Source organism: Toxorhynchites rutilus, chromosome 3 (assembly GCF_029784135.1).
Source record: "Toxorhynchites rutilus septentrionalis strain SRP chromosome 3, ASM2978413v1, whole genome shotgun sequence".
NCBI lineage: Eukaryota > Metazoa > Arthropoda > Insecta > Diptera > Culicidae > Toxorhynchites > Toxorhynchites rutilus.
In genome coordinates this window covers 196711624-196728145 of record NC_073746.1, presented here as the reverse complement: position 1 = coordinate 196728145, position 16522 = coordinate 196711624, and the positions used below count along the sequence as shown (strand labels likewise).

Genomic DNA, 16522 nt, shown 5'->3' with positions numbered 1-16522 from the left:
GCAGGCTAAAATGGGTCCTTTTCAGGATCACAAAATTATCCTACGTCCTACGTCAAAATGCACATTACAATTTATGATAGGAAGTCGAACCTGAAAAAGAAGACAAAATTAAGAAAACTTACCTGTAACGACGATAAAGAACCTGAAACAGAAAAAAACTACAAAAAAGGTAAAAATATGTTGTAATGAGCAAGTGGTGAAAGCGTGGTGATGGTCGTGATTTGAGTTTATTCTAACCTCAACTGTGCAGGTCTGCACAGTGGGCCTTTTTTTATGTATTATCTCAAATAGGCTGGACATCGACAGACACTTTCTAGGCAGAAAGTGCAGCGAGCTACCAACGTACTCGGGTGAGCTGTTCCAAGCTGGAACGAACGTCCTAACCCCAATCTTCGATCAAGGTTGACTGTGGTGACAGACGTGTCACAGACGACCACATCGTGAGACAAATTCACACGAAGGACACGGAATAAGAACGGAAAACATCAGATCACGGGCCGAACCACATTGCTCAAAATTTATAAATGCGCAAGTATACAAAGTTTGAACTGTGACGTCACAAATACAATGTCGACACAAATACAATAGTCGACACAAATACAATAGTCAACTCAAATACACAGAAAAGTACAGGTATAGTAATTAGTTAGATTTATAAAAACTACCTACAATTCGAATTATAATTGAACATCACTACAAGTGTAATACACGTATAGTAAATAGTTACTATACCATTCAGCCATTCAGAGACGGTTGAGAGATCGCTTAAGAGAAGAACGAGAAAAGAATAATGTAGATATTGATTTCGCACGTGCTCAGTTGGACGTGGATAGTGAAATCCAAATAATAGATGAAAATATTAAACAAATTCGAGACTATCTGGAAAACAAGACTCGTTTCGAAGGAATTCGCGATACTTTGAAAACGCGTTTAACTCATTATTTCATGAGAAGTCGTAGGCTACAAGAATATGCAGATGAAAATGAAGATCTAGATGACTTAGATCTTCTAATTAATTCAATAAGAGGTCTTCTAAATACGTATTTCTCACCATTCTCACCAATTTCACAAATTCAAACAGAGATTATAAATCAAATTTTCAAATCTTTGTCAAATTTGGCAATGTCCCAAGGTCAACTAGTTTCGCCCAGTGCGCAAGTGAGTCCAAACAATGATCCCAATCAAGAAAAAGACGAAGAAATTCCAGAATGTAGCGGTCAGAACGAAAATCAACAAGAATCGCGTAGAAAATTGAAGTCGACTGGATGTTATAACTTTCACAATAACCAGCAGAGCATATTTCCAAACGGTTTTCCGGTTCATTACGGGTTTCCGAGAACTCAGAAACCTAAACCAATAGAAAATGAAGATAAATTTGTCCGTAGATTTCCGTTAAGTAAAAATGAAATATTGCCTCGTAGGGATCGGCTGGATTCGAACTTGAATTCATCGTCTGATTCCTCTGATTCGAGAATGCATCATCGGCGTAGATCTAGATCACGAAAACATTCGTACCGTAGTCGGAGTAAACCAATATCAGATTGGAAACTTCACTACGACGGCAAAGATAATGGTCAGAATTTAATCAAATTTATCAAAGAAGTAGAGTTCATAGCGAAATCAGAAGGTGTTACTAAAAGAGAGCTGTTCAATTCAGCTATTCATTTATTTGGCGACCCAGCCAAAGTATGGTTCATAAGGGATAGAGAACGAAGATTTCGGAAACCGGAAAGAATTAATTCAGGAGATGAAAAAAGAATTCTTAACCCCAGACCACGATCATGTAGGAGAATTGCGCGCTATATCTAGGAAACAGGGAATGAAAGAAAAATTCCAAGATTATTTTTTTGAAATGCAGAACATATTTGGTTCACTAACCAGAACGATTTCGGAAGGTAAAAAGTTCGAAATTGTATTTAGAAATATGCGATCAGAATATAAAAGCCATGCTATCGCAGCTAATATCGATAATCTGGCGGATTTAAAACGATTTGGTCGAAAGTTAGATTCTACATACTGGTACAGATATAGCCAGAATAACGAGGCACAAACGACGCGAAATCGTTCGCACGTAGATGAAATCAACACAGGAGCAAAACCAAAGGATAACAATGTTGTGAAAACCCGGAATTTTTATTGATCGCAGAAGAATTCTTCTCACGATGAGGAAACCAATAAGAAAACCAATGAACCTACAATAAAAAAGAAAACAGAATATATTAAAAATTCTTCCATCATTGCCAAGGGACAAAATGCGTTGTTGGAAAATTATAGTCCTCCTAACAATGGGAGATGTTTTAATTGTCGGTTACCCAGACACCACTTTGAAGAGTGCGAAGGTCCACCACATCAATTTTGCAAGAAATGCGGTTTTCCCAATGTGGACACACATAATTGTCCATATTGTACAAAAAACTTTCAGTAGACCGTCTGGGGAGGCAGGCAGGTCAAAACAAAGGTAAAAATCCTCAAAACCAACATTGTCCCAATTTTAATTTAATGGGATATAGGAAAGTAAATTCTAATGAATATATCCATACCTCGAATTTCGAAATCAATCAATTTTTTTTTCAACCAGCCAGAAGATACTAGACCGTTTGTAAAAGTCACAATTCAGTACATTCCGTTAACCGGATTGTTGGATAGTGGAGCAAATCGAACCATTCTAGGAGATGGTGCCAATGAAATTATCACGAAAAGTAAATTACGGATTCACCCGACAGATGTTGATGTGTCAACGGCGAGTGGACAAAAATTAATCGTAACAGGTTACGTGAATTTACCAGTAACCTTTAATGAAAGCACAAAAATCATTACAGCGCTTGTGATTCCCTCGCTGAAACGAAAATTGATTTTAGGAACCGATTTTTGGAGTGCGTTTGGAATTGTCCCAACCATGGCTCCTGCCGCGGTAGAGGAAATTGAATGCCCTGCCAACGGCATAACATTAGATGAAAACCAAATTCAAGCGTTAGAAGACGTCAAACACTTGTTCAAAATGACCGTAGAGGGACAGTTGGACACTACCAACATGATACAACACCGTATAGAGTTGACAGAAGAAGCTAGAAAATTGACCCCTGTTCGAATAAACCCCTTTCCGATGACGCCTAAGAAGCAAGCTCCAATTAATGAGGAACTTGACCGTTTGTTACAATGCGGTATCATTGAACGATCGTATAGCGAGTGGGCTTTACGATTGATTCCGGTCGACAAGCCAGACCATTCAGTGCGTTTGTGCCTGGATGCTCGTAAATTGAACGAGCGGACTATCCGGGACTCCTATCCTCTCCCACACGCAGATCGTATTCTAAGTCGACTAGGACCTAGCCGGTACATTTCGACAATTGATTTGTCCAAAGCGTTCCTTCAGGTGCCACTACATCCGAAATCGAAGAAATATACGGCGTTCTCCATGTTGGGGCGAGGGTTGTTCCAGTTCACTAGGATGCCCTTCGGTCTCGTCAACAGTCCAGCCACGTTGTCGCGACTGATGGACAGAGTATTGGGTGGTAGTGAACTGGAACCGAACGTGTTTGTATATCTGGACGATATAATTGTCACCAGCAACACGTTCGAGGAGCATCTGGATAGACTACGAGAAGTTGCACTGAGATTACGGGCAGCAAACCATTCCATAAATCTCGAAACGTCGCGGTTCTGTGTGACTGAAGTGCCTTATTTGGGATATATTATCGGAAAATCTGGTTTGCGTCCCAATCCTGAACGGATTGAAGTGATAATTAACTTCGAGAGACCATCTACCTTGAGAGCCTTGAGAAGATTTTTAGGGATGTGCAACTATTACCGAAGATTTATTTCAAGCTCCAGTGAAGTTGTACAGTCTCTTACAGATCTTCTCAAGGGCAAACCCAAGGCAGTACGTTGGAACGACCTAGCGGAAAATTAATTCGTTAAAGTGAAGGAGTTATTGATTAGTGCTCCAATCCTCACAAATCCTGACTTTAGCAAAGGCTTCAGCATACACTGTGATGCTAGCAATACGGCTATTGCGGGGGTGTTGACCCAGAGCTATGACGGAATAGATAAACACATAGCATATTTTTCACAAAAGCTAGGTACCACGCAACAAAGGTACGCGGCCACCGAGAAAGAGGCACTAGCTGTTCTCAAATCCATCGAAAAATTTCGATGCTACGTGGAAGGCTATAAGTTCACGGTCTATACAGATGCATCCGCACTTTCCTACATATTACGTAGTAGTTTTTTATTTTTTTTTATCCAAAATATATATTTTTATTAAGGCTCATATGGCGTCAACCTGACGGAGCCGGGAGTTCAATATTTCGACAATGTTTGCCTTATAACTATGTCAGTAATATGTAACCGATTACTCGCGGTTGGCTCGAGGTTAGTATTACAAGTGTTTTCGTAGTTGGCGTACATCGTCAAGATTGTGTCGCTGGAGCATCGAGTTACAACGGCACGATATGGAGATCAAGCACAGACGAGGCGTAGACAACGTTGTGCCTGATGCTCTATCTCGGGCTGTGGAAGTGTTCTCTGTTTCCTCCGACGAATCTGATTGGTACCAAATCATGATGAAAAATGTACAGAAACAACCTGAAAAATACAAGGACTTCAGAATCGAAAATGGAAAATTAAGAAAATATGTAAACAACTTCTAAAAAAACCTGGATTACCGTTTTGAGTGGAAGACTTGTGTTCCTACTTCCCTCAAAGAAAACATCTTAGTGCAAGAACATGACGATGCACTCCATCAGGGATATGAGAAAACCCTGGCGTTGGCCAGGAAAAGGTATTATTGGCCGCAAATGGCAAAAGAAGTTAGGAATTACATTCAGAAATGTACAATTTGCCAACAAAGTAAATCCAGCAATCGCTCCCAATTACCTCCAATTGGACAGCAACGATTCACCTCAAAACCATTTCAGATCATTGCTCTAGATTTCATACAATCTCTGCCTCGATCTAAGCAAGGTAACTGCCACTTGCTAGTTATTATGGATTTGTTTTCGAAATTCTGCTTGTTGTTTCCAGTTCGAAAAATTTCCACTTCACTCGTTTGTAAACTTGTTGAAGAAAATTGGTTTCGACGCTATTCGACACCGGAATGCATTATTACGGACAATGCGTCCACATTTCTGTCGAAAGAATTTAAAAAGTTGCTCGAAAAATATCAAATTACCCATTGGGCCAACTCTCGCCACCATAGCCAATCCAACCCGGTGGAGAGGCTGAACAGAACGATAAATGCGTGCATTCGAACTTATGTTCGCTCAGATCAAATCCTTTGGGATACACGTATATCAGAGTTATAATACACTCTAAATAACACTCCACACTCCGCAACAAGTTTCACACCATATCGCATTCTTTTTGGTCATGAAATCGTTAGTTCCGGTGACGAGCACAAAATGGATTTGGATGCCGAAACGCTTTCTGAGGAACAACGACTTCAAAACAAACTTAAACTTGATTCCTTTATTCGCGATTTAGTCTACAAGAATTTGAAAAAACAACACGATAAGAACACAAAATATTACAACCTACGATCTAAAACGTATGCTCCAGTATATTATCCGGGTCAAAAAGTATTAAAACGAAACTTCCGTCAGTCCTCAGCAATCGAAAAATATAACGCCAAACTGGGACCTTGTTATCTTCCCTGCATAATTCTCGCCCGAGTTGGCACAAGTTCCTACGAATTGGCAGATGAAACAGGAAAGTCCATTGGTATATTCTCCTCTGCTGACTTGAAACCCGCTTCCTAAAAAGATGGATGGGTAATGTCGGGGACATAACCGGAGTGACGTAGGACTATACAAAGGGGACAGCTTTTGTTAAATATATATTTTAAATATATTGTTTTATTTTCTTCTCCTACGTGAATACCTACCTATCTACCTGAAAAATGGATTAGTTTACTGTTTACTCTTTATGAATATGTTGATGGTTCTGAAAAGAACCTTTGGTGTTGTGTTTTTGTTATCACTTGATATTCCCATCTTGTTCGGTTAAACCTTCCTGTTTAGCTATTGCGTTTGCCACTCGCCACAGCTTTCACAGTTGGAAAATTTCTTCCCATCCAGCTTGTGACATGTTGTTCAGTAAATTACATTTAATGCGACGTGCCGGAGAAACACTTTGCCACTCACTGAAACTAATTGTTGCCTTGATGAGCGCCGAACCGAAGCTGCTATGTTCTTGATGCGGGTTTTATGTCGTGAGCAGTTTTGCAAGCCAACTCGAGCACTCCGACGGCCGAAACTCTATAATCGCTGTTAGGTATACTGGTGCTCCGGCACCAATCCGTTCGGCCTAGTTACCCTTGCCGAGCAATCAGTGAATGCGACCAACAGGGAACTGGAGACTTGCACGGTTCGAGTGAGACTTTGCCTTTCCCTTAACTTGTCCTCCTTTGTTACGTCCACGATGCCGATGCCGTACAACCACACGGGTTTACGGTTTGAAAGAAAATAAAATATTTTTTTGGGGTCCGCGTGTTTTATACTCTAGCGGTACACACTCACAGGATAGAGACAAATCGGTAGACTTAGCCAGAGGGACGAGTCCAACGAGACGAACGAATGAGTGTTAAAAGGGAGCGATGGCAAACAAATACATTCATTACGATTTGTTCGCTCGTTGGATTCACATGCAGACTAAAAAGGGTCCTTCCCATCCAGTATGTGACATATTTTACAGTAAATTACATTCAATTGCACGTCGCATTACCACCACTCAGTATCGGATTGGAGGTAATTTTAACCTGTAATTGAACATTTGCAATGACAAGTGGTACAGTGTCAACTTTAAATGGGGGGTCATAATTTGGACCCCGAACTCTATGTTTACAAAAATTTCCAACTAAATATGTCGTATTACAGGTCCGTTCAATTAGCTAAATGTCGAGATAAGTGTAAATTACTGTACTTTCAATCTAGTTGCAATTTAGAATTGGTGAAAATCAATAAGCTCAGAACAACTGCCAAATTCACATACTCATCATATCCTGGCAAACAAATTATGAAAAAATCAATTTGTGTTTTATTATTATTTTGGATATTGTTTTAGAAAGCATTGAACTGTATTTCCTAAACTCTTTTTTGGAAGGTTTAATGGCCCTGAAAAGCGCCTAGTTTAATGGAATGGTTCCAATTTAGAAAACTTAGTACTCGTGGTTTTGAAAAAAACCATTTCGAACGCCCTCGATGCCGCCTTGTTCTGGATTTGCCACCAAAGCAGTTTGTATAAAGAACAAACTTTTTTCTTCTGCTACCTGATGCCGTTTTGCGATTGCGTTTGCCACTCGCCACTCGCTGCAACTGCCTGTTGTCTTGATGTCCACCGAACCGAATGTGTTCTGTTCCGAATGCGGGTTTTCTTATCGTCGCGAGCAGCTTTGCCAGCTAACTCGATCACTTCGGCGGCCGAAACTATATAACGCCGGCTAGGTGGACTGCTGCACTGGTACTAACGCGCTCGGCCTAGCTAACCTTGCGGGGATCTCCAGATCAACACGGTTCGAGCGGGATTTTGCCTTTCCCTTCACTTTTCCTCCTTTACCATGTCCAGACATGGCTGCTTGGGTTGGTTTGTTGATGTGTTGTGATGCGAACCGATGTGGTGTACGGTTTGAATGAGAATGATCGTTACGGCAGCGGAGCGGGGATTTTTAAGCTGAGTGGCTGGCTCGAGAATTACGCATGTGTGAGACTGCGACCAATGTTTCGTTCATTTTTTTCTTTTTCCTTTCCAATCGTGCTTCATTCTATTTCGCTGCTGCTCTGGTTGCCCGTTTGGGTCGGTACGATTTGAGGAGCACAAAATGGACCAATCAAAAATGGGCACATAGTGCATTTTGACAATGCTTGGTATTTCACAATTATTCAATTATTTATCTCAAGAAAAATGAAATGTTATTCGTTATGATAGATGCGTAGATATATTTCCTATCAATTGATGCAAAAACATTTGCGATCTATTGAGAAATGCTCGAATTATAAACGTTCCAAATCTTGCATTTTTTCCTACTAGTTCAGTGCCTAGATTTCCATTTCACCCCCTATATCTTCCGGTTAGACGTAGTCCTACGTCAAAAAAAAGAGAAAAGTTAAAGAAAATATGTAATTTGTGAATAAATGAAAGTTGAAACTTACCCGTCAAAGTATTAGTAGCTCATTCAGCTGCTGCAGAAGTTGAAAGGTGCGTCTGAAAAAGAAACAAAATTTAGTAATACATTAATGAAAGTTACTTACCTGCCCTCGATTCACTGCATGAATAGAAACAGTCTTGCTTTCCAGAATAAATCCCCATATTCGTATTCCAAACATTACATAATGAAATAAAACCGATCTCTGAGGGAATCCGATCGAATGAGCGCTCTTCGTCTGGAATTATGCTGGAAAATGAAAACGTTTCTCCAAATATATCTATCCTTCGAATTTAAAGAAGTGAACTGATTTAGTAAACAAACTAATTGTGACATTTGGTATTGTTCACCAAGGGTATGGCATCGCCCCCATTATTCATTCGTTTTCGTTGTGTCCTGTTTTCTCTCGCGAGAGTGAGAGAATATCAGGACACCAAATATAGCCTTTTACACTCCCTCAACTCTCTTATCCCCGGGTAAGTGATGTTTGAGTAGGAATTGTTTTTCTTCTTAGTTTCAAAAGGAACTTAGTTCCTTTTGAAAGACGGATGGGGAGGTAATGTAACCGGTAGGTTCCGTCCCATCTGTGTCTTCGACACATTATTACACCCCCACATCACAACACAACACACTACACTTCAAACAGTGCAGAACGTAAATACTGCAACGTGTCACTCCGCTGCTCATCGATGGCAAACGGCTGCGTCGGTTTGAGCAATCTGACCTTTGAGGTGTTCTACACACCGCTCAATGGGCAGGGTTCTCAGTCGGACAGTGGAAGTACAAACCCATTGTCGGAGTTGGGTTTTTTCCACTCCACTCCAACAATAGGCATAGGGACTCGGCTAAAGGCGATGGCCATTCTTTCTGCCTAGAACTACGCGCGGGTTTAGAAGTGCGCGTCGTGTGCAGTAAATTGTATTTAATTTTGCTTTTTTGTGAAATAAGTGTGTTAAAGAATTTTTCATTGTAGATATAGAAAAGGATAGTATTTTTTTGTGTTCCGATAGATGTGAGTAAACTGTGAAATTAGAGAAAAGGTTTGTGAAAATAGTTCCTGAAAAAAATGCATATTACAATTTATGATAGGAAGTCGAACCTGAAAAAGAAGACAAAATTAAGAAAACTTACCTGTAACGACGATAAAGAACCTGAAACAGAAAAAAACTACAAAAAAGGTAAAAATATGTTGTAATGAGCAAGTGGTGAAAGCGTGGTGATGGTCGTGATTTGAGTTTATTCTAACCTCAACTGTGCAGGTCTGCACAGTGGGCCTTTTTTTATGTATTATCTCAAATAGGCTGGACATCGACAGACACTTTCTAGGCAGAAAGTACAGCGAGCCACCAACGTACTCGGGTGAGCTGTTCCAAGCTGGAACGAACGTCCTAACCCCAATCTACGATCAAGGTTGACTGTGGTGACAGACGTGTCACAAACGACCACATCGTGAGACAAATTCACACGAAGCATACGGAATAAGAACGGAAAACATCAGATCACGGGCCGAACCACATTGCTCAAAATTTATAAATGCGCAAGTATACAAAGTTTGAATTGTGACGTCACAAATACAATAGTCGTCACAAATACAATAGTCGACACAAATACAATAGTCGACACAAATACAATAGTCGACACAAATACAATAGTCAACTCAAATACACAGAAAAGTACAGGTATAGTAATTAGTTAGATTTATAAAAACTACCTACAATTCGAATTATAATTGAACATCACTACAAGTGTAATACACGTATAGTAAATAGTAAAACGTTTAACCTACATGAATGTTCTTTTGTACACATATTTCTCTTTGTAATTGGTTTGTCGTTTTCCCGAACTCAAAAGGAGTTGTCAGGCCTCGCCCGCTCTAGTTTGGTAGGAAGCGTGTGCCATCGTCAGCCTTTGAGGAAGTTGGAAAACGGCTGAGGGTTCTGTCCCTTGTTGCGTGTGTATAACACTTTTAGGAAATTAAACCCGAGCTCCCGATTGACAGCTTGATGCTGCCGGTGAGTGCTGGGAGAACGACCCTGTGGTTTTCTCATCGTGCTCTTTGAGCTAGACACTCATAGTCACTCACGAGTAACGGACAGGAAGTTACAACCTTTCAAAAAAGAGTTTACGAAATACAGTTCAATGCATTCTAAAATATTATCCAAAATAATAATAAAACACAAATTGATTTTGTCATAATTTGTTTGCCAAGATATGATGAGTATGAGAATTTGGCAGTTGTGCTGAGCTTATTGATGGTTGGGGACTTTCTCGATTATTAAATTTTCACCAATTCAATTGCTTCCAGATTGAAAGTACAGTAATATACATTTAGATCGACATTTAGCTAATTGGACGCTAGGTAGTGCGGACTGAATCAAAACGACTGTCAAAAAAGATCCAATTGAAATGTCAAAAGAGATCCAACGATCAGGAGTGTTATTTTTCTTATGATAATCAACACTATAAAAAAGGTATTGTTATCGAAGGCAAAAATAATTAAACTTATAAAATGAACGAACTTCATTTTTCCGTCAATTGTTTAGTTGGCCATTGCATCTCTGAAAGAGGATCTCATATTCCAAGGTATCAGAACCTGACCGAATATCAACAAACTACGAATAACGCTTAGTTCACTCCAAGATTTTTTTTTGTGGGAGCGAAATTCGACATTGGCGAATTTTGATACGTTCAAATATAGTAAAAGTGAAATGTTTTGGGGACGTTTTTTTCTAACGTCGGTGAAAACAGTTTTGCTAGTGAAGCTGGCCAAATGAAATCCGCGTAATTACGATCCGCTAGTACTGGTTATGAATATAACGGTAAAGCAATCTGCGCTTCGTGTTGATGTTGGACGTAATCTTCTGAGTCAACTATCGGCTTAATTGTGGAGAACGCATTACGGTTTCTCACGAGGTTTCTTTTCCGGTTGAAATGTAACGATGTATCTCTATCAAAATTGTACAGTCGCAAGCGCACTGAAGAGAGAACAGATGCATGCATACGATGCAATCCCTCGACGCCAGACCCTAGAGTGCAATCCACAGCTCTCCTGCAAAAGAATCGAACATGCTCCGCCAACGGATTGGATGATAGTTTTTGCTGTACAAGGACAGCACACCAGTTCGATTAAAGACAGCAGAGTGTACGCAACAGCAGCAAATTTGAAGCAGAATTTAAGAAGAAATTTAAGTGCTTGTATAATTTATAACTCTGTATAATTTCATGTATATTTCTATAGTATTATGTAAAACACAATGTACATAGTTATAGTTTAAGCGTGTGTTGTGTTTTGTCTCCGATGAAACGAGTCCCTCAATCTGCCACAGTGATGTGAAGTTCCATGCGAATGGAAAATCCCCGCTGCATCACTGCAATGAAGGCAGTCTGCATCGCGCCCACGGGGGGAATTTTTTTTCTCACGCTGGGCAATCCGCATAAAGTGCAATCCACAGCTCTCCTGCAAAAGAATCGAACATGCTCCGCCAACGGATTGGATGATAGTTTTTGCTGTACAAGGACAGCACACCAGTTCGATTAAAGACAGCAGAGTGTACGCAACAGCAGCAAATTTGAAGCAGAATTTAAGAAGAAATTTAAGTGCTTGTATAATTTATAACTCTGTATAATTTCATGTATATTTCTATAGTATTATGTAAAACACAATGTACATAGTTATAGTTTAAGCGTGTGTTGTGTTTTGTCTCCGATGAAACGAGTCCCTCAATCTGCCACAGTGATGTGAAGTTCCATGCGAATGGAAAATCCCCGCTGCATCACTGCAATGAAGGCAGTCTGCATCGCGCCCACGGGGGGAATTTTTTTTCTCACGCTGGGCAATCCGCATAAAGGCTGCTTTGGTATCGCGCAGCGGGATTAAGTAGCAGTTTTTACAGTCCACTGCATTAAGACGCTATAAAAATAATCCTGAAAATGTGTATGAGAGGTTTGCTACACTTTTGGTTTTCAATAATTCAAACATCGTACTTACTCCACAGATACGCGAATCCTTCTTCGGAACTAGTTTGTCGTCTCCGCAAAAATCGGCCCAGTGCGTCTATAAATACGTTTTCGAAGGAATACGATAAAAGCTTTTCACTCGTATTCGGGCACTCTTTCACTGAGCAACGCTTTTTTGATGTCCACTTTCCCTGATATAATATTTCTCCGAATGAAATAAAAACAAACGAAGTCACAGTCACGTAAATGTTTACTCCTGCGAATTGAAAACATTCGATGAAAAGTGGAACGAAGAGTTGCCAGATGATTTTTAGAAAAAGTCTGTAAAAGTTTGTGAAAATATGTTAAAAATGTGGAAATGTCTGTAAAAGTGTGCGGATCTGTAGAAATCTCTTTTAACGTTATTTTTTCCAGATTCATTGATACTTTGTACATCGCGATGCACGTGAGATTGTCTTTTGTATATTATTGTATATTTTGCATATGTACATCTTTTCATATACAGCCATTTCATGCCAAACCGATATAGTGGTTCTCAGATTTCGATGGAAAGTGGTAGTTTTGTTCTTTATCGCAAAACATTAGACCCTTTTTTTATTTTTTCGTTAGGGTGATCATATAAATATTGAATGGACTTATCATGATGTAATTTTCGGTCATATGGGAATTCATTTTTCCGAATTTTCCGACATTCCTTTTGAATTTTCCGGAAACTTTCGGATTTTTCTCTCCACTATATTGACCTACGAGAAGAGACGAATACAACAAAATAAAGAAGGCTAAAATCGGATCATCCCTTCTTCGAGGACCGCTTACGAACGGATCTATATTTTCATTTATATAGATAGATATAGGCTAACAGTGCGAGGTTGAAGGGATGCTCAAGGACTGGCATCGGTCTCCGTTTTCGCTCGGATTTAGTCAATCTTAATATTACTCAAAGATGTTCAATTAACCCTTTCATTACGGCAGTGAGCTCCGTCGAAGTGCTACCCCTGTACGGAGTACTGCGCCGAAAAGTATGCACATCGCGCTGATGTGATCGAAGAGCAGTATGAATTTTATGTCGTCTAAAGACGACGCTCGTACACACAGCTCGTCGCGCGGATGTCGTCTATAGACTACGCTCGTAACGAAAGGGTTAAGGCTTTGAGAATCAACTCATTGTCGTTTGCTCAAAAGATACCCCTCTAGGAGTCATTTTTAAGGAAATTAGCGACGCACATGTTGCACCGTACGTTTGCTAAAAAATGATTCGCTTGGCGGCGGCAGCGCTAATTCGGTTTACTTGGTTTGTCGTCGGCTGTTCTTGATATTCTCGGGAAATTACAATCTGTTAAGTTTTACCAATCTCATAGTTCTAATAAGTTCTCGACTCTGTTCCCTCACTGTCATGAAATTTTGAAGTATAGTATAGATACATTTAATGAAATTTTTCATTCATTGTGAAGAATCGTATTGTCTGTTTCGTCTGAAATGATTTCAGGGCAAAAGTACTTATGCAATCATGAAAAACGCTGACGTATACAATTTATTGTTACCAAACAAAACACCAACAGAATGCAAAAGATACTGAAATACTGTCGTCGGCTACTGAGCGATACTATGCTCACGACATCACTGCAATGCGATCTATTTTGCGCACGTAATCACTGTGGTGACACCGGCAGTTAGGCGCTAGTTTGCGCACATAACCACTGTGGTTACGCCGGACGACAAAGTGTTAATGAATTACTCAAAAAATAGATCTAACGTCATGTGTATTGATATAAACTAAATATAAAAACTTTTTATGTATTAAAACTATGAAAAAATGTAATACGATGATTAAAATATCTTTGATGTGATAAATAGAGATCTCATTTTTCAAAAACCTGTGAAAACCTCTGATGGTCTGAGAATTTATTGCAAGAAATCGCTTGCAAAAATCCATAAATTTGCTTGAAAATGAAATGGATTTAGTCCGCACCACTTAGATTGGACGGACCTGTAATGCGACATATTTAGTTGGACATTTTTGTAGACATAGAGTTCGGGGTCCAAATTATGACCCAACATGTCGCAAGCTGGATGGGAAGAAATTTTCCAATTGTGAAAGCTGTACCACTCACTGTCATCGCAAATGTTCAATTACAGGTTAAAATCGCCTCCAATGCGACACTGAGCGGTGCTTCGGCACGTCGCGTTAAATGTAATTTACTGTACAACATGTCACAAGCAGGATGGGAAGAAATTTTTCAACTGTGAAAGCTGTGGCGAGTGGCAAACGCAATCGCTAAACAGGAAGGTTTAGCCGAACAAGATGGGGATATCCAGTGATAACAAAACAATAAACTCTTTAGATTAAAGATAATTTTGTGATCCTGAAAAGGACCCCTTTTAGCCTGCATGTGAATCCAACGAGCGAACAAATCGTAATGAATGTATTTTTTGCCATCGCTGCCTTTTAACGCTCATTCGTTCGTCTCGTTGGACTCGCCCCTTTGGCTGAGTCTGCCGATTTGTCTCTATCCTGTGAGCGTGTACCGCTAAAGTACAAAACGCGCGGATCCGCTGAAAAATATATCATTCTGTTTCAAACCGTAAATCAGTGTGGTTGTATGGCATCGTTTCATATCACATCGCATCAACGGATTGGTTCCGGAGCACCAGTATACCTAATAGCGGTTATAGAATTTCGGCCGGCGGAGTGCTCGAGTTGGCTTGCAAAGCTGCTCACGACAATAAGAAAACCCGCCTACAGAACAGAGCACATTTGGTTCGGTGGCAACAACTAGTTTCAGCGAGTGGCAAACGCAATCGCAAAACGGCAGCAGGTAGAAAAAGGAAAAAGTTTGTTTATACAGACTGCTTTGGTGGCAAAACCAGCCACCATAAAACACGGCCCTTTTCAGGGCCATTAGACCTTTTAAAGAAGAGTTATTAAAAGTTATTCACAATACCAATGCAAGTTATCACCAGACCCACGAAGCTATGATTCGCTAGCAAATAAACAAAACACCCCCAGCAATCATCACGCGAGCAGCGTGCAGAATCCCAGAGCACATTTTCTGCTGACTCAGATCAGCGCATATATTCTTCGAATCAGAGACGATAGCTTTAAGTATACAAATCAAAAATGTAAACCAAATCGAGAAGAATAAAGTTGAGTTTTATCGAGAACTCCGAGTAGAGCGGTTGGTTTTTTTAAAAAGCCGAAATACCGCAAGGAATCATAATTTACATTCTAAAGTGACATAATATGGTATATAATATGAACTGATTTATTTTGTTCATGCTTGTTTTTGAACTTATTGGTGGTTGGGGTCTTTTAAGTTGATCATTCAGTTTTCACAAACCCATGCATGGTTCCCGAATTGAAAGTGGCTTCAAATGACAACACATTGTATGCAGGATAGCATTCACGAATTTTCTCGGTAGCAAGAACTGCTTTCTTTAGTTGATAACTTATGTTGAAAATTGACTGAGGTTACATCTGCATTGTATAGAAACATAACTAAGGAGCAACATGATGAGCTATGTATTTCCTGCTGCTCTGTTCTTATTTTAAAGGACTTTAATCCGAAGGTCATCCGTCCCTGTATTTACTGTTGGCTTTTCAGAACGCTTATAGCTCGTTTATTTCTCGACAGATCGTAGAGTTCGTATCCAAAACCTCAGTTCTTTTTCATTTTTATTTACATTGTTTGCGGAGACTACAAATCTTACAATTCATTCGTTTCCGAAACCACAGTTTAAGGTACGGTAATGTGCTCAATAGTGAAATATATGATAATGAATGAGCCATCATTTTGATTGTACGATATGTGCATACGCCGAAAGATGCCAGGCGTTGAACATTTGATAAGTACAAAGCCTTCAGAAAAATATCAAGAAGCAACTATAAGATAGTGAGAAAAAATTGAGAATGTTTGTAAAAAAAACGTAAAAAAATAACATCAAAGGTTCTTTTCAGAACCTTCAACATGTTCATAAAGAGTAAACAATAAACTAATCCATTTTTCAGTTTGATAGGTAGGTATTCACGTAGGAGAAGAATATAAAACAATATATTTAAAATATATATTTAGCAAAAGCTGTCCCCTTTGTATAGTCCTACGTCACTCCGGTTATGTCCCCGACATTACCCACTCGTCTTTTTTTTTCGTCATCGTCAAAAATACAAGAAAATGAAAAGTCACAAAATAGCTTTGATGAGCCCCAACCGATTAGTATGTGGGAACTAAAGCGAATGGTAACACCTTTAAAGGTTTGCGCCGGCGTAGACAATGTTACGAAGCGTGTGATGATTGAGTCATTTAATGTAATTCAGAACCAACTACTTCTGATCGTAAACGATTCACTTCAGCATAGTATGTTACCGAAAGCATTGAAGAAGACGGTGACGTTTCCAATACCAAAGATACCGAAATCGACAAAGCCAGAAAA

General features: G+C 39.6%; 1 long non-coding RNA gene across 1 annotated transcript in view; it reads right to left on the bottom strand.

The window, feature by feature from the left end:
- Positions 1-11769: 11769 nt before the first annotated feature.
- LOC129779839 (uncharacterized) overlaps positions 11770-16522 on the bottom strand; it is a 79720-nt gene continuing 74967 nt past the window's right edge. The window contains exons 3-4 of the long non-coding RNA XR_008743784.1: positions 12126-12350; positions 11770-12061 (exon numbers count right to left, since the gene is read on the bottom strand). This is a non-coding gene — a long non-coding RNA (uncharacterized LOC129779839). The remainder of the gene's footprint in view (positions 12062-12125; positions 12351-16522) is intronic.